General features: G+C 31.4%; 1 protein-coding gene across 1 annotated transcript in view; it reads right to left on the reverse strand.

Annotated features, from left to right (window-relative positions):
- LOC124531657 (protein dachsous) overlaps positions 1-20,799 on the reverse strand; it is a 297,242-nt gene that overhangs the window by 200,768 nt on the left and 75,675 nt on the right. The gene's annotated exons all lie outside the window — the stretch shown is intronic.

Below are 20,799 nucleotides of genomic sequence, written 5' to 3' on the forward strand. Positions count from 1 at the left end.
AACAGTAAAAGATGAGTAAGCCAGTGTAACTACAGGCACAAGGGACATAGCATCTTAGTTCCCAAGGTTGGTGGCGCATTGACGATGTAAGGAATAGTTAATATTTCTTACAGCGTCATTGTCTATGGGTGATGGTGACCACTTACCAACAGGTGGCCCATATGCTCGTCCGCCTACCTATACCATAAAAAATTCCAATATTACTTTTCGTATTTTAATAGTGACTAAGTTAAACATGACTGTTTTAAGTCTCAATTTATCTAAGTATTTTATTAACGGTATGTAATAGTAAGTTTAGGCGTTGTAACCTCACGAACTAACGTTACCGCACAACACACAAATACTACACGTCGAATCCTATATGGTAATAACTGTTCTTCAATTTGTGACATATAAAATATATATGTATATCCTCCCTTTCTTTCCTGAAAGAACCTTTCATTCTTAAATATACTATTTAATAACTACAGTGTTAATTGCCCTTTTTAAACTACACGTAGAGTTATCAAAACTACAGTGCTGAAAGGCCTTTTTGTTTTTTAAATTAAGAATCGGGATATTTGAAATTGGAACGTCACCCTGCACTGAATTAGGGATACAGCCTTCAATTAATCTCACCTTAGAGAAACGTATATTGGTACTTATCAGCTATTAAATATTTACGTATTGTATTGTTTACATGAGCTAAAATGGCTCAGTGGTTAGAACGCGTGTATCAAACCCAGACAAGCACCACTATTTATAGGTATGTGCTTAATTTGTGTTTATAATTCATCTCGTGCTCGGAGGTGAAGGAAAAAATCGTGAGGAAAACTGCATGTGTGTAATTTCATCGAAATTCTGACACACGCGCATTCCACCAACCCGCATTGAAACAGCGTGGTGGATTATGTTCCAAACCCTCTCTTAATGGGAGGGGAAGGAAGCCCAGCAGTGGGAAATTTACGGGCTGTCAATTTACTATTGTTTACATGGATGTACATTTAAATGAGTTTTTTAGCGATAAAATAAAATATTTTATTACAAGCAAATAATTCAACTTCGAAGTCATTAAAATCACGCTTAATACGTTTACTGATTTACGAATCGTCAAAATTTGACGTTATTTTATTATGTTTTTTTTACGATCGGTTCTTAATTTATTATTTTCGTTTATAAGTCGTCAGAACAAATGTTATTTCAGAAGTGAAAACGTAGCGTTAATATTCAAGCATAATGGTCAATAAAATGATATTTGAATGACATCAATTCTTTGTGAAGGCGTAAAAGAAGCCTTCATTATTATATCGATTTGAAATTAATCTTTACTAATATTCCAACATCATAAGATATTTTAAAATAAAACCTATTTGACCTATTGACCGTAACATAAAAAAAAACAATAACGTATTTTTTTGAAAACAAGTAATTAATTATAGTACAAAGGGACAGAGATGGCCCAGTGGTAAGAACGCGTGCATCTTAACCAATGATTTCGGGTTCAAACCCAGACAAGCACCACGATATATACACATATGTGCTTAATTGTTTTTATAATTCATCTACATTCATCAACGGAAAACGTCGTGAGCAAACCTGCATGTGTCTAATTTCATAGAAATTTTGCCACATGTGCAATCCACCAACCCGCATTAGAAAAGCGTGGTAGAATATGTTCCAAACCCTCTCCTCAATAGGAGAGGAGGCCTTAACCCAGCAGTGGGAAATTTACGGGCTGCTACTTTTATAGCACAAAGCTTACAATCTTAAGCTTGATTTAAAACTAAAAGATTTTCGAGTATCAGTCGAAGGATTCTCGTTACAACCTGCCATATAAAATATCAACCTTACGCACGATATAGCCTTAAGATTAATTATAAAATACGATTAATATAACAAGTAGCGTCATCATATTTTAATCGCCCTTAAAGTCACAGAGAACCTTCCATCTCGTACAATATCCTTACAAGATGCCGCAGCTATAAAATCGTAGCGTTGTTTACTATTAAATTAATATTTAATCGACGAAATAAAAACAAAAGCAAGTAATTGGCGCGCGATGATTCTGACGCTATGGTATTTGAAGAGCCGATGGCGGTTAAATCGACCTCTACGGGTCGGTTTACAGAAACGCTGAAGCGATTACAATGTAACTTTTATTCCTGTGACATAAATAACTTTTTATACGAGACGTTTATTAAGTTACTCCACATAATGTAATGTTATAATTACGAAAATGTATTTATCGTTTTGGATAACATTACATGTATTTCATGAGCTGAGATGGTCCAGTGGCTAAAATTCAGACAAGCACCACTATATATGTATTTAATTTGTGTTTATAATTCATTTCGTGCTCGGTGGTGAAGGAAAACATAGTGAGGAAACCCGCATGTGTCTAATTTCATCGAAATTCCACATGTGCATTCCACCAACCCGCATTGAAACAACGTGGTGGAATATGTTCCAAACCTTCTCCTTAATGGAAGAGGAGGCCTTAACGCAGCAGTGGGAAATTTACAGACTGTTACTTTACTACTTTTTTTACATGTATTCCTAACATCTGAAAAAGAACACACACACAATAATATAAAATTATAAATCTACAAATCTTGCTGTTTTAGGAAACAAATAATATTAACAATGTCAATAAAATATTAAATAAGATGGATTTTGAAATATACTTAAGACAGACTTAACAGCCTGTCAATACAGCAGCGCTTAAGCCTCTTCTCTTTTGAGGAGACATGCAAATGTTCAATAGACTAAGTTATGAGGAAATATAAATCGCTTCCGCTAACGCCTATACCATGTCACGTACCTTAACCCAAGCGAGGATACTATTTGTAAATAGTCAATTCGCAACAATGTATTGTTGGGACTGGCTTCCATTAATATGCTCGGTATCAGCTTATTGTTTTCGTAGTTTCAATTTACGACTTATGTACTTGAATCGTGCATGGTTTTACGGGAAATAAAAAGCATTAATAAAGCTCAGACATATTAACGAACTAATTTGAACATGTCCTCGTAAAAAGCCTCCACATTAAACTTAATAAGAGACGCACACATATAAACTTTCTAATCTTGCATGTGTTGGTGTAAAGTTTTATCATAATAATATATAGGTGATATGATACTAACAGCCTGTAACTTTTCCACTGCTAAACTAAGGCCTTTTTTGAGGAGAAGGTTAGGATCATATCCACCATGCTGCTCCAATGTGGAATTTCGTTGAAATTAGACACATGTAGGTTTCCTCACGATCATATCCTCAACTAACTACTGGGACATATTTGCTCTTCTTTGCTCATCTTGCTTTGCTTTAATATTTTAAGAAAAGTGGGTTATCAATATAGTTTTGGCACTGTAAGAAGTATCTTCTTAGTTCTTCAACCTAAGTATCTAAGATACTTTGTCAGTTTTATACCATTTACACTGTCTCACTCCCATCAAATGAACGATGGTATCCGCTGTAACTTATTACGTAACCATAGAGTATTTAATCATATATTACGTACGCTAAAATGATGATATAGATATATATTATAGATAAATGAAAAAATAAATAACGCTGTAATGATTAATGGGATTTATTACACTGTATCAACTCTACTAATTGGTGCGTGTGACATGCGTGCGCAGGATGAGTGTTAAATGAGCAAATCCTATTTATATCTCTGTAAGAAGTTTTAAATTAACTGCAAAAAGGTGACAACATTCGTGTAATAAAATTTAAAGAAACTGACATTCAATTAACTGGACTTCTATTCATGTAATCCATTTACTTTGCCTTGTATTGGAGTATAAGTCTGCGAATGAGATATCGTACCTATTCCAGAGACGGTAAACGCTAATATACGTCGTTACAAATACTCAGCTATTGTTAAGTATGATTTAGATACTATTTTTTAAAAATATATATTGGACAATATCACATATCTGATCCCTGATCGCATATGATACCATTGTAAGTAGCTAAAGCACTTGTGTTATGAAAAATCAGAAGTAACGACAGTACCACAAACACCCAGACCCAAGACCACTTAGAAAACTCTTGGATCTTTCCTATATGGACTCGGCTGAGAGTCGAAAGAGTGGCGTACCCATGAAAACCGATGTACAGTCTCCACCACGGAGATCGTCAAGGTCGATTATTAACAATGAATGACAGAAATTATACTTAAAATTTTATGTGTGCTTGTCTGGGTTTTAACTTGCAATCTTCAGTCAGCATTCGCATATATTCCAACAACTCTATTATTAGGTAATTTTTGCATAGTACACAAATATATCCAATTCTAATATAGTATAGTAATTAGTAAATTCGATGTAATATTTATAATTTAACCAATGATATTAATATGGATGAAGATTCATATTAAAAAGTATTAATTAAAACTTCCAACTTGGGCCATCCCGTTCATTTTGAAACCAATTCGCCACGGGGTTATACTGTACTGTGGTCCAACGAACCAACTTAATTACATACAAATTTGCTGTAACATAAATTAGATTCTAAACAACCTATTTCATTTCCTAGGTATTCTATTATCTTCCAAACCATTTGGCTTAACACATGAATAGATAGAGCAAAAAAAAAACAAATTATTTTAAAACCAAGAGCACTTTTGAATCAAAGATTCTATACAATCACCATTTAAAATGGGTAACATTACATTCATACATTAAATATTACTTGGGAACCATTTTAGAATTAAATAAAAAACTAAATCATCATTACACGGTATAAAACAAAGTCGCTTACCGCAGTCCCTATGTATGCTTAGATCTTTAAAATTACGCAACGAATTTTGATGCGGTTTTTTTTAATAGATAGAGTGATTCAATGAGAAATAAATATTGACAATTTGGGACAGCGTACTCAATACGGATGTGATCGAATTTACGAATTTTGCCGAGGCTACATCTAAGTTGTGTCATACTATACTATCATTAGAGTTACTTTTTAGATATAGTATTCTTCCACTAACTTATTTCGTATTCCATTCATTGAATATCAACTAAAATCATTCTATAAGCAGTAATATCTTAGCGATCCTTTTATTACGACATCGGCACCATTGAGAAGCAAAAATAAATCAACATTAAAACTCGAAAGGAAAAATTAATACCGCAATAGTGTTGTGTGTTATGGGGTCCAAGTTTTAACATTCGAGATTTAACTTTAAATTTGCACACAAGATATATGTATGTACTTATATGATATATATATTTGTTTTATTATTAGTAATGATACCTTTGCTAGACAAATCACGACAGTCATTTGTTTATTGTAAGTGTGATTTTTTTAAACATTAACCGTCTTTCTTAAAGATGACGTAACGTTAATAGCGTTTATCTCCTTCTCTCACTAGTAATTCTACATTGTAATGAAGAAGACAAAACATTTATATACAACCGCTTAAACGTTTATTATCTAAGGACAAAATGTATGATGATTTCTTAATACTCTTGATATGCAATGTATTGATACAATAAGTACTGCAAAGAACTATGCAATGTATTTGTATATCTGCAATAAAGAATTACAATTATTACGGATCGCTTAAGGTCTAATGAAAAATTTATGTAAAAATGATTATATTTAATGTCGATGAGCTGAGATGACCCAGTGGTTAGAACGCGTGCATCTTAACCGATGATATCGGATTCAAACCCAGGCAAGCACCACTATGTGTATGTGCTTAATTTGTGTTTATAATTCATCTCATTCTCGGCGGTGAAGGAAAACATCGTGAGGGAACCTGCATGTGTCTAATTTCATAGAAATTCTGACTGGAATATGTTCCAAATCCGTGTTGGAATATGTTAATAGGAGAGGAGGTTAATTACTTTACTTTTTTACAATAAGTTCTGAGCGTTTAGCCGTTAACTTGTACCAAACATGCAAGCAGCCGTTGGTACCGCAGTATAAAGAGCCGATAGACCGCAACCGCCATTCGAAATAATACCGTACAATTGCTCGTGTACCCGCAAATAGCCTCCGAAATTGTTTCCCCGTTAAACAATGTTGCCTTTATTTAAAAACGAACTTTATTTTTTACCATTTCGAATATTAAAACTATCAATACTAAAGTCGGTACTAAAATAACTACGGAACACTTAAGTTCAAATCGATTTCTTATACCTTTACACTATAAAGATAGATAGACATTTTAGTTAATGCTTATTAAACATTCCTTGTAAATTAATATGCTAGGATTTTATGCACATTCTCGCGCCAGACTATGGTTGAAAAACGCATTAAATTTTACTACATATAACAAATTTATTGGCAATCTTAACCCAATTAACCTTATAGTATAAATTAACCTTTTAATAATTCGATTAAGCCATAACAAATCATATTAAATTCATCGATACAATGACAACACTATCGCAATATATAAAATGCAATTCGAACAAAACAGCGTTACATTTAAACTAACACAATAAAGTCATTAAAAGGTTTACACGCCGTCGTCTGTCGTACAGCTCCGCGGCCAATTAAAATGAACTAGTGTTGCGCCAATCGCCATATCGATAAAAACAGTCATGACATAAATACAAGTCGACGCCGTGAAGGCATTACTAAGTTTCCCTTTTAAGTCGCCTCCTATAGTGTCAAGTTACCGATCGACGAAAAAAATAAAGCTTCCTACAGCAATTACTATATACGTTGATAAATAAACGCTATCCTGAGTAAATGATATGAACGCTTAGTCGATAATTACCATGCGACTTATATAGTAAATGACGTCAGAGCTGCCCCGATCGATACATCGATGTTTATTTAAATGGTTTAATTAATTAGTCGTACGTTTCAGTCACGATACTTTATTTTATACCAAAGATTCTAAACTAAACTAAAATATTACCTATATTAGACGAGATTCGATTAGTATTCAAAAAATTACTATTATAATTTTACCGATACACACACAATGACATATTTGACGATATAACAACGATTCTAAACTAAACTAAAATATTACCTATATTAGACGAGATTCGAATAGTAATAAAAAAATTACTATTATAATTTTACCGATACACACACATTGATATATTTGACGATATAAATAAGCACACATCGATACTGAATTTGACGTTTATTTAGGCGGGAAAATTAAAAAGTCAGCCATCTTGTTTTTTCATGATTACAATAAAACTATATTAAAATAGCACATTTGTTCATGTTCTAAGAAACTTATTAGCTTCTACACCTATTAGTCGGATTAGTGCAGACCTGTCGGCTCTAACTAATTAACTAACGTGGAATAGCGATGTATTTGTATTGTTGTATTGCTGATGTGTGTGTGTGTTAGTGTAATTACACAAAGACATAAAATCTAGGACTCATGTTCGGCTTCGAACCACTTAAAGCATGATTTAATATAGCAACTGTGTATAATTAACAGTTCTAGTTCATAAAAAATACTGAAAACCAGCACACATACATATATATCGATATTTTACATTGGGTAATTATATTTTGCATAGTGCACACACGTACACGTACATTAAATTAGCAAAGTAATAAAAAGAGTAGCTACTGAATTTCTTGCCGGTTCTGCTGCTGAGATGGCCCAGTGGTTAGAACGTGTGAATCTTAACCGATGATTTCGAGTTAAAGCCCAGGCAAGCACCTCTAACGTTATATGTATGTGCTTAATTTGTTTTTATAATTGCTGCATGTGTCTAATTTCATCGTAAATCTACCACATGTGCATTCCACCACCCGCATTGAAACAGCGTGGTGAAATTTGTTCCAAACCCTCTCCTTAATGGAAGAGGAGGCATTAGCCCACCAGTGGGTAATTTAAAGGCTGTTACTTTACTTTTTTACTTTACTTTCTTCTCGTTAGAATCTACATTCCGAACCGGTAGAAGCTTCACTTAATATAGTTGTTAAATGACGATTCAAATTGTTTGTAAAAGCCTACTTGAATAAAGCATATTTTGATTTTGTGTTTTTGAATACTCCATACCTAAATTGATGATCTATTCGACAGCCATATAATTTGAAGTATTGCCATCACAAAAAATCGCAAGTAACATGTCAAATATTGCAAAAAGGAAATCATTTTAATGACTTCATTATATATGTATAATTATTTACTGAAGCAATTCGGTATTAGAACAGTGTAATTGAATATAAATCTATTTACACGCAATCAAATTGACACCTACATTACAAAAGCGGGTCACAGTGGCAAGTTGTGAACTAATAAATCAAGACGCGTCCGCATTCTGTCACTCGATGTCGACAGTCGATAGTGTGAATCTGACTATCGACAACTATCGATAGTTTTCATATATTAAATTCCTATACTGCACAGAGTATACAAACGAAATTGAACGTCAATTTGGCAAAGATAACTTTTAAAAATAGTATTCATAAATACAGCGGATTGTGAAGCGACAGTATGGAAAATGGTGACCATATACTACGAGTACTGATCACTACATATTATAAAACAAAGTCAGCAACGTCTATCTGTCTGTATGTTCGTGATAAACTCCAAAACTACTGAACAGATTTTCATGAGGTTTTCGCTAATAGACAGGGGGATTCATAAGGCAGCTCTAGGTATATAATTTATTACAGATCTTGTGTAAATGATATGTAATAGAAGGACAATTGTTAAACATGTCGGAAAAGAGCAACAAAAAAAATATAACAAAGTAACTTATGTTACTATGCGAAGCCGGGACGGGCCGCTAGTGAAAAATAAATGCTTATTTTTAGACACAGATACAGAGATTTTCGTCATTTATAATACCTTAGCATGAGCATTTAAAAAAAAAAATAATTCAACTAAACGCAGATTCAGTTGTAAAGATAATTTATTAACTTGTTCGCGTTTCGTTCGTTCGCAGTTAGTTCTCAACCCGTACAGAAAACATTTCATCTCAAGTTGTTTCTGTAGGCAATGTGTTACCGTCTATTCAATAATTCATATCTTTAACGTGCAAAGACTCCTATTTAACACCTCGACAGCTAGACAAACAAACAAACAGGTTTTACATTACTATGCACATCGCGGCTCACAAAACAATGAGACGTTTTTTGTTTTTTTTTTTTTCGGTCGATTAAACGGCCATTTTGTAGGCATACAGCCACTTTGAGCTATGGCGTATAAGGAGAAAGAATTTCGTATGCCGTGTCTTGTATTGAGCTCGCATTCCTCGTGGCGTCTTTTTATTTCGGTCGGATAAACGTTACGGCTAATAATGCACTTTATTTGTTCAAGTGACTTTTGTAGACGAACAAAGGGCATAAAATAAACACGGTCTTTATTACAAATACGTTTTAAAATGTTACGCATTGGTATTGGTAAAGTTTGGACAAGGCGACCGGGCTGATATATTCCGAAGATCTGGAGGAAGAGTAACTATTATAAAAATTAAATCTGCACGTGTTTAATTTCATAGAAATTCTGCCACATGTGCATTCCACCAACCAGCTTTGGAACAGCGTGGTGGAATATGTTGTAAACCTTTTCCTCAAGGAGAGAAGGCCTTAGCCCAGCAACGGCAAATTTACAGGCTATTATTATTGTTGTATTATTTCTGGTTATGTATCAAAACATAACAAAATCATTTGCACGTTCTAAAGACACACACATACAAATACATTTTGTTTTATATGATATTGTGAATGTAAATTAGCCGTAAATAAACATATACCAATTGTTACCCTTTAACTTACTCAGTTACTGCAATACTAAAGTTCATCTCGGCTGTATATATGGATGGCTTCATTTATATCGTTATCTGTATTTATAGCTTCATGTATTTACATATGTTAACTGCAAAGACACTTTTACAATAAGACAGATAAGGGAATTGGAAGGTATCGGTAGGACTCATAAGATTCTACCACTAAACATCAATACTCAATATTATTGTGTTTCTATTTGAATGGTGAGTGAGCCAGTGTAATTGAAGACACAAGGGATTATATCTTAGTTTGCAGTGACGGTTGGAATGATTAATATTACAGCGCCAATGTTATGGACCGACCGACCGAAAATTTAAACTTAATATAAAATTTGCATATCGCAAATTATTCGGATGGCGAACATACCTAATACTAATTATTCCCAATAGAATAAATACATAGATACTGCTAGGTGTTCTGCTGATTGTCTCCATAATTACACAAGCTTTCATCCAGCATACTGAAATATTTGACGTTTGAAAACATTTACAAATAGAACATGTTAACTCGTGCACGCGAGAGTAAGTTTTTTATTATACGTGCTTCGGCGTGGCCTTAGTCGATTTCGTAAGACTATACAAATTTGTGATTCACTCTGAACAAAATTCAATTTTATATTTCTATTGAGTTAATATTTAAATGCGAACGTTGATTTTAAATGCTAAGTCTATAAATATAAAACTTAATGTCCTAACTATCAACGCACAGCGCAAGCTATAATAGTCAAATACTAAAGATAAGATTACAATATCCGTTTGTAGAGGCGCGCTGGAAATAAATTCGTGAGGTTTTAAGGGCGCCGCAAATACTCAGTCTTCAAAATACTATCATCATATCTAACGTCACATTTAGCACACCATAACATTTGTCTAAAATATATATTATTCTAATTAAAATGGTATTAGTGTAAAATATATTTTTGAACTTTTTTTGAGTCGAGCAACGACAAGTGATTATGAAAATAGTCTAATTATTTTCGTTTTACTACTGACTTTTACACTTTATTTAAATGTATATTTATAAAAATCGTTTGAAATAATTACTAAAACATTATAAATGAGAAAGTAACTCTTTTATCTTTTCATGTTTAATATCTGAACCGATTCATATGAAGTTTGATATACAGATAGTCTCAAGGAAGGACATAGGCTCTTTTAAAATCACTTCTTAATTTGATAAGGCTTTGTGTTCTATAGGTAAAGTTTGAAACCAGTTTTAGTGTTAAATTTGACCATCAATAAGAAAGTGTAATGCTTCTATGTTGAATAAAGTAATCTGAGTTTGAGTTGAGTTTTTAAATTTCGAGCGGGCAAAGTCGCAGGTTCAGCTTGTTAGTAATAAATATACCAAGACGGTAATCAATTAATGTTCAAATATATTGACTGGATACAAGCAAGTCAGTAGCGACAGTGTCGAGTTATTAGTCAAAACATTTGTTGCAATTTATCGATAATAAATTTAATACTTTGAAATAATACATACAATAAATAACTGTCTGTATGTTTGAGCGAACAAAACAGATATTAATATTGCTACATTTATTAACACAAGCGTTTTCGTTAATAAAATTAATGTAATCTACAAAATATTAATTACTGATACTAAATATACCACAGAATTTGTTTAAGAGATCACATTACAAACTTCTAAAATTATCAATTTTTCTTTACTATATTGCCCAATTATTATATACAAAAACCTTCCTCTCGAATCACTCTATCTATTAAAAAAACCAAATCAAAATCCGTTGCGTAGTTTTAGAGATTTAAGCTTACAAAGCTACATAGGGACAGAGATAAGTGTAATGCACAAAGAGCAACTTTGTTTTACACTAAACTCATTTACACTTGTAGACTTTTTTAACGTACTCATTAGAGTAAGTTTAACGAAAACTGTGAATTACTTACTCACAAGTGGGAAAGATTAAGTCATTATACGTAATAAACTTGGACTTAGTAAAGTTAAAATAGACAAAGTAACAGATAAATTCTTGTATATAACTCGTTCCAAGGATCAAGACCTATGGGTGTGTAGTGTATCTTAAATGACATTAATGTTAAATTCTAAATGTCAAAATCGTTTATTTTATATCAACGATACGGTATATTGTTTTAACGATAGGAACTAATGTCTACTTTAAGTTACCTAAATATTAAATATGTTATATACATATATGTATGTATATAACAAAGCATAATAGTTTAGATATATAATATATTCCGACTTTTATTTATTTATAGTTTATTTTACTCTTCTGTGCGTATATGATATAGAATATTATTTAATTTTATTTTATTTTACCAATTAATATTTTTTATTGTTAAACAAAATTATTGATAAAGTTTATTACTCAATACAAATGTATTTCGACAATAGCCATGAACATGTTGATTTATTTTCCTGTAACATATTAATAGATTTAATTGTATTTTATTATTTTATATGTTGTTTAAATACGGAAGAAGTATAATTACTAAGTTTAATCAAATAATCAATCCGAAAAGATGATACTGTCTCACTTTCGAGATCCAAATGTATTTCTAAGAAACATATATTTAAATTAATGGTACTTTGATTTTACGTTAAATTATATCTTATATGTTATCCTTACACGTAATATTAAATTTTCATCAACTTTTTTTATATTGTAATTAAGTATATTTTAATTTTTATTCAAAGTATTGTTGAAATCGGTAGCAGATTTATTTTATACCAATAATATATCGGCCATCGAATCTAAATAAAATATTATGTCATTTTATTTTGATAATTTAAGCCAATTCCGTTCTTAAAATAATGTAACTAGAGAATATTTTCCCGTGAACAATGGTTAGTTGAATATATAGCTTTATCAAACAATGCTTTAATGGATTCTGTTTGCAAATCTGTCTGCTACAGAAGCTATTATTAAATAAGAAATATATATGGCATTAAATGTAAATCATTATAGTTTAAAAAGATAATAACAGCGACATTATTATGACTGTAAATAATTCCTTGTCTAAAATTCGGTTTCAAATATTATATAATTTTGCATAAACCTCTTGAAACCGGTAACTTTAGTTTATTATAAATTGATTACAAGACATTAATTCTAATTTTATTTCGTTATGTTTTATTTTTTATTATATACATTCGTATATTTTATACGAAACATCTTTATATTCTAAATAATTGCGTTCAAACAACATTTATTTTTTTCGAATATAATTTAAAAATAACACAAATAAAAAATAATTACATATTAATCTCAGGAACATCTCATGTTAATATGTACTCATATTGGATATATTGCCACATTACAACATATATATATGTTAATATATGACCTTCTTATGTTCTCTAACTAAAATAGTACAAAATCATACTATAAAAGTTATACGAAAAGATACAGCGAACTTTGGAGCCTTAAGTATATAATACATGATACACAACGTTTACGTTTACGGATTTTGCTTGTAATAAATATATAAATATGGGTAGTTATTTGTGCTTTTAAAAGTTTAAATAATATGTTACTCTGAAGTCATACATATGTCACATCAAAATTATATAAATGAACTCATACTCTACATCTTTCGACACGACTTTAAATAACTCACAATTGACCTACTATGTCATATACTTTCGAAGTTTCAAATAAATATGACATAAGTTAGAAGTCACATATAGTCGACTTATACATTTTTTGTTAATAACACAAATATATATCTTGTATTTCCTTGCAAAAAAAAAACAACAATATATTATAATTGAATATGGATTTTTGGAAAAAATGCATTGCGACGTTTTTACAACGTTATCAGAAACATCTGAGAATAATTCCCTAAATTTCTCATGTCAAGGTTTAATTTAAGTTTATTTTTATGTGAAGTTTCGTGTGATTTGTGGCCTTAACAAATAATCCCTGTAAACCCAACGTGACGGACAACGTGCGCAGAATTATATTATACCACTGACATATACCACTCACCCCCGCTGACTTTATTGTGTTACTGCTGATCATATCGCGCTTACCTGTAAATGACAAGAAATCATTTTAAAAATTGTAACCTTTTTTTTAATTTAGCTATAAAACTCACAATAGATACTACTAAAAACATTCAGCATTTAATTGTGTATCTTGGAGTAATTATTTGTAACATTGATTAATTCGAATTTTAACTTCAAAAAACTATATACTTTATGCAATATATACATATAATTAAGACCTTCATAAAAAAATATTATATGTATGAAATAATTTAAATTAAAAAAAAAACAGACGAATTATTAACCTCCTCCTTTTTGAAGTCCGTTGAAAACAACAGATGACAGCATTCAAACAAATATTAATATAATTAGTAATAATTATACTTATTTATAAAAAGTTAATTAGATTTCATAAAAATACATACGTTTTAATTCCTTAAACGCTACTGAAGTTGAATAATTACATATCCGGGTCGGCAAGAATCAAAGACTGACTGTACGTAGTATTTAATAACAACTTATATAAATTATAAGAGATGAATCTTTTAGGTTACACAAAAACTAAAAAAAAAACTACATTAATTTATATTTGGAACGAGTAGTTACAATTGTCAATGAAAAGAGTTTATATATGTATTCTTAATTTAAATTAGTCAACAATTTTATTTGGAACGAGAAGTTTTACGTTTGTCAATGAAAAGAGTTTGTATATGTATTCTTAATTTAAATTAGTCAACAATTGTTTGTGAAAAGTCGACAAGTCATCTAGCCATCATCAAATTCCTCCAAGAACGAGACAAAGAGAGCGTAAACACGAAGCGAGATGAACGTGTATGATAAATTCAAGAGATAGACTTTACTGAGAACTGCTTTATCTCGGCGGTACAAGTCACAAGCGCAAGCGGAATTCCATATTACTGTAAAGTACAGTCGGGGTAGTACAAGTACAGAGGAGGTTCGTCACCATAAGATCTATTTTCGTGAGCTCAGTATGAGCGATAATCTGCTTTACCGATCGAGATTGACGTATTGCGTCGCAATGATTTGATGTTTAGATTCAAAAGGTACTAAGAGCTTAAGACTTGAAAGAGGAATGAATTTGAAAACCGACAAAGGTTTTCTTACTCTGACTATACAAGTATGTCCTTGGTGAGACGCTTGTGATTGGTTAAATAGTGTAAGTTTTATGAACGCCATCTAGCGGGGAGTTACAATAAACTTTGTAATTACTAAAAACCGTGTTCGTATTAGTACATATGCGCTAAAGTTTACATTGATAGGTCATTTAATCTGATGTAGATATTACAAAGTCCATTTTATAAGGACTTAGTATTTGTGGATTTCTAATATTTAAAAGGGTATCTACTGAGTATCCCGATAGTATCTACTGCTACGTAACGATTCATAAGATTTTTGGAAAATATTTAGTTTTTTCTGATACTATACATTATATTAAATGATATAAAGTTAAGTATATGTATGTATGTAAGTATAAATATATAAATAAATTGAAATGAACTTACGACCCCGTAGTTTTTACGAAAATTAAGATTATACTGATTTTTTTATTAATTCATACGTATTCTGTAGCAAAATATTTGGTATAAGTGAAACGCTTACAGGGATGTAAGCGTTTCACTTATACCATTGACTAGCATTGTTTTTCATAATAAAAACATTTTACTACGACGACACGACATCCTGATGCCTTTTTTGTGTTGAATTCGTATATTTTGTACGTGTTACGTCTTTACATACGTGGGATGCTTTTTTGATTTCAAAAAAACTGTTTATCACCCTACCGACCTTTTTTTTTTTTTTTTTATTACGCTGGAAAAACGCTTTGCGCGCTTCCCCCACGTGATGGAAAGTGGGGGGGTGTGTGGGACTCCCCGGAGCCCTGAACGCCGAGTGCGCCCAAGCACATCGGGTTTACCCACTAAAAAACCAGCGGTACCCTCTCCGTCTTTCGGCGGACGCCACGGAATCGCTTACGCATGCTACCGTGACGCCCTGACGGTCGGCCCGCTTATACGGGCCTTCAACAGCTAGATCACCCTACCGACCTACTGGTACCTTCACGTACTATAAAATAGTTCTAAAGGTTCCATCCTCACGATATAACACATAATTCAGTATGTAATAGAATGGAATCATTCCATATTTGTACTATGCGATTTCTTAATGAGCACAGATGGCCCAGTGGTTAGAACGCGTGCATCTTAACCGATGATTGCGGGTTCAATCCCAGGCTAGCAACGCTGAATATTCATTTGCTTAATTTGTGTTTATAATTCATCTCGTGTATGTAAAGGAAAACATTGTAAGGACATATGTATGCCTAATTTATTAGAAATTCTGCCACATGTGTATTCTACCAACACCAACCAACACGCATTGGACAACGTGGTGGAATATGTTCCAAACCTTTCTTCTCAAAGGGAGGCCTAAGGGCCAGCAGTGAGAAATTTACAGGCTATTGTTGTGTTGTTCTTGATTTCATAATAAGTCTAGCATTTTTTCAATATAAGATAGGAACATAGACGAATAAAGGGCATATTTAGGCTGATCAATTCACATTTCATACACTACTATAAGTGTAGCAGTTTATAAAATATAATCCATTCCACAGACAATCAATGATTACTTATTATGATTGCTCCCCAATTAGTTCCTAGATGGGCGTGTTATAATTACTATTTGGTGACAAAATAGCCAATCTGTGGTTCCTTATCCTTACTGGTTTGAACACTCTGTGACCATTTAACAAATCTTCAAAACTATTAAACTCTCTTGTTCAACAGACTAGATAATTCAGTTAAACAGCCCAAAAGTCAATTATAAACATTCCTTTGTTAATTAGAAGGTTTAGGAGTAACCCCAAATAAAGTACGATATATTTACCACATATACGCTCAATCCCGAATGTCTACTCTCAATTTTATGATGTACAGTCGTCACGACAAGTTTTGACATGTTAATTTGACCGTGTAGACTGTACTTTTTTTTTGTTGATTTTTTGACTTCTTCGTAAAATATTTAATAGAACATATATTTATATATTTTTTTAAATACAATAGTAACACTTATAATATTTAATAAAAAAAATTTAATATCGATACTATTTTAAAAGCAATCGATAATTTATCATCATCAAATTTTCGTATCACAGAGTAAATTAAATACTCCGATTAAAATATTTATTTATTTATTTATTTATTTATTTAATATGGAACTCCAACACAGGTACATATGTAATACAAAAAATACAAGTTTAGACAATAAAATATTAAATGTACCTCCAATTATAGGAGAACACAACATGCACTTATAAAGATGACATATGAATTTTAAAAAAGGAACAATCGTTGCACGCTGTAAACAATATATCGAAAGTATCGAAAGCTTGGTAGCCAGTGGTACGTATTAGAGCCTGGAGGTGCGAATGGGCGAACAAACACAGCTACCGGTCGGTTGAGCTGCGATGTCAGTTCGTATTGTGAGAGTTCGATCACATCGTCTCTGTCGACTGACTTAAGAATAGCACGCCTTTTTCGTATTTTCACGTGGATGTGAAAAATTGCGCCGAAGGCAATGAACTTTGCAATACTTATTTGTAAATGTCAACTATATCGTTAAAACTACGTAGATAAATCTTTTCCATTATTTAAAATAAAGATACAAATATAATTAAAAAATAAGGAAATTTATCTATTTATTTGAAAGAAACAATTAGGTCTTTCGAAAGATTAATTCAAATTCATAACGAATGGACTGATCTTTTGAGAACTATTAAATCAGTCAATGACACTTAATGTAATACTGATATCAGCAATCAAATCTATATACAATATAATACAAATATCCGAAACGTTGATAGCTACCATAAAAAGCAATCATAAAAGCCTACTTGAATAAAGAATATTTTGAAATTATTTGATTATTATACAATAAAATATAAAACGACTATTCTTATTATTGTGTAATACATGCTTAAACATTGTTCACAAATAGGTATATTTCTCGATCCACAATATATACAGATTAAAAATATATTTAAATCTTAAACAATAAATTTCAATTAACGCACAGAAAGTGATACGACGGAGCCCACACAACACCTAAACCGAACTATTATCTAACAACCTCTAACCGTGATAACGGATAAAGCTAACTCACCGACGTTTTCATTTTAAGAAACAAAACAATCTCATAATACATAAAAAACGATACACAACGAACGACAACGCGCTTTACAACTTAAAAATTAAAGCTATTATATATAAAAGTATATCTTTTCATTATTATAATCGATTAATCGAAAATTAAACTATTAGCACTAGCGCGTACTGGTGATTTTGGTCAAGAGTGACGAAACAGTCAACAAAAGTTACCAGTGCGCGCTAGTTCTTACATTTATAAATCTAATTTCCTCAAATGGCCCGAATGTCTTATAAATCAATGTGTCTAAATATGTTTCAATTAAAAATGATGTTTGATAACGCCCTGAACTTCGAAGCGAATTCTGTAAACGGTAAAATAAATACTGATTTATAAGTTATGTCAATATAATATTGATAATAATTATAACTTTAAAAGCGTAATCTTCAAAACGTCATTATAAAATATAACTCCACACACACACACACACACACACACACACACACGTAAGAAGTTTTATTATAATTATATAACAACCTAGCGACCTGCCTTGGCTTCGCACGGGTGCAATACTGATATTAGTTATACTACAGCATTTGTTTATTTACGACATCACATTAGAATAAAAATTGTCAGTGTTTCTTTACTATATAGTCCACGTATTATATACAAAAACCTTCAGAATCACTCTATTTATTAAAAAAAAAACCGCATCAAAATCATATAAGGGGCATACATAGGGACAGACAGATGATATGAATTTTACTTATTTTATAATTATAAATAAAATACACAATTTATCAAAATTTATTTATAATTATTCGATGTTCTATTAACTCGTGGATTTAAATACTTTAATGCTACTAAGGGTGGATCCGCGGGACACAGCTTATAAGTAATACATAAAAGTCAAAGAATAATAAATAAAATCGTAATTACTAAGAAACTAAGTTTTTGTACAGCGTGATGAGAAAATAATGACTGCTCTAAGACCGGTCCGCATCGGCTGTTTGAGATATGCCTTTATTCTTATATCTATCGTTTAAAAGCAAGTTATGAATATTAAAAATATTATTATGAAACTTGATAATGTAAAATGTATTCATAGTTATATCTGTATAGAAGATTAACAAAACATTTCTTTCGATCTATTAAAGGGCATTTTAAGTAAACTATTTTAGAGACACTTACGTAACTTATTCATTATTAAAATGTTTATATTGAGTGTGTATCTAAATTATTATTTTTGTCGTTATGTTTAATGTATATTTATCCTTTGTTAAATTTAGGCTGTAAATAATTGCGACTTGGCATTATATCTACCGACCTTTGCATAATTGGTTTAAAAAAAAAGACTAGACATAACATTCGAAATTTAAATAATTTAATCATCAAACATTTACCTAATTTTCAGTCGATCTTCATTCCGAATGCACAGCACGAATGTAAGGAAACGAACTCTAACGGAATTCCCGAACTCCGAGATAAAATCGTAGCGGCGAAACGTATATTTGCTACGGCTTGGATGCAATTTCCATATTTATGTTTCTCACCCTCCGAGCACGGAACCCGTTGGTCCTGCTTATCACTAACACCCGATAATAATCGTTAATTTTATAAAGGTCATAATGACCTTCTATAATTTGTTATGATTATATACTGAAATAATGAAATTCCACAGACATTTTTAACTTTGCCGTTTCGTAAGTTAAAAAAGATATTGGTAAAGAAGGCATATTATTTAATTCAAGATTATACAGATAAAAAATCGTTGAATTAATACTTGATTTCCAGGCAGGATAAATGACATACATATATAATTATAATTAAATAACATGACTGTATTTTTAAATGTTGAAAGAGTAACTGCTGAGTTTCTTGCCGGTTCTTATCGATAGAATCTACTTTTCGAACCGGTGGTAGCTTCACTTAAAATTGTTAAATGACCATTCAAAAGTGCATGTAAAAGCCTACTTGAATAAAGTATATTTTGATTTTAATTTAACAAAAGTTTAGTAACCCAGATACTTATAACATCAATTGGTACACACAATTAATTCAATAGTTAAAATTTAAATTTAAATAAGTAAATATGTCAACCAATGATATTCTAATAAACAGATACGTTATACCCATACTAAACAACAGAAAAAAGTGTGCCACGCCGGGGACCGTTTATTTTAAATTTCGTTACAAGTAAAAAGGATAGTTTAATAAAAACAATAAGTAAAAGGGATAACTAGATGTTTTAATTACGCAAAACGTATTACTACATAATTATGATGTATTATAACGTATTACTGGCATAATTATGATGAAAACGACTAAAGGTAAACGTCCCTATTAGGACGTTTTCTAGTCTTCACTTTTTGCGCGTTAATGATATATCTGTTTACTAGAACATCATTGATGTCAACCAATAACAATTTTAGTAAATGTCATTTTCGTTCATAGAGATTTATTACTTAATCATGGTCTCAAAATTCGAATAAGGAGTCCTAGGAATCAGGTTCTTGAACGTATACTAGTGCAAAAACTGAGTTCGTCTCTCTAATTTCCAAAGCCCCCGAAACATCCGCGCATGCGTCACACGATGTGGAGGCGACGCCAAAAATTCCGAACGGGTCCAAATCGACTTGGCGGCTCACAGCGCCTGTCGACGCCATCTGTTACTTAGTGAGGTCTCGAGAATTTTATATCGATTATTGACTCATACGATTAAAGATTTATATCGATTATTTTTAATCGAGTTTAAATTATTTGTATTATTTAATTGGAATATCTTATTATATTGTAATTACTATTAGAACAAAAGACTCTAATTTTTTTCCTCACTCTACTCTAATTTATCATTTTGATTGTTTTTTGTTTCAGAAATATTAATAAATTATTTGTTTTTAATAAATGTAAATTCTATAATTCTAAAAGATAATAAAATTAAATTGTTAGTAAAGTTT

Source organism: Vanessa cardui, chromosome 8 (genome assembly GCF_905220365.1).
Source record: "Vanessa cardui chromosome 8, ilVanCard2.1, whole genome shotgun sequence".
NCBI classification, from domain to species: domain Eukaryota; kingdom Metazoa; phylum Arthropoda; class Insecta; order Lepidoptera; family Nymphalidae; genus Vanessa; species Vanessa cardui.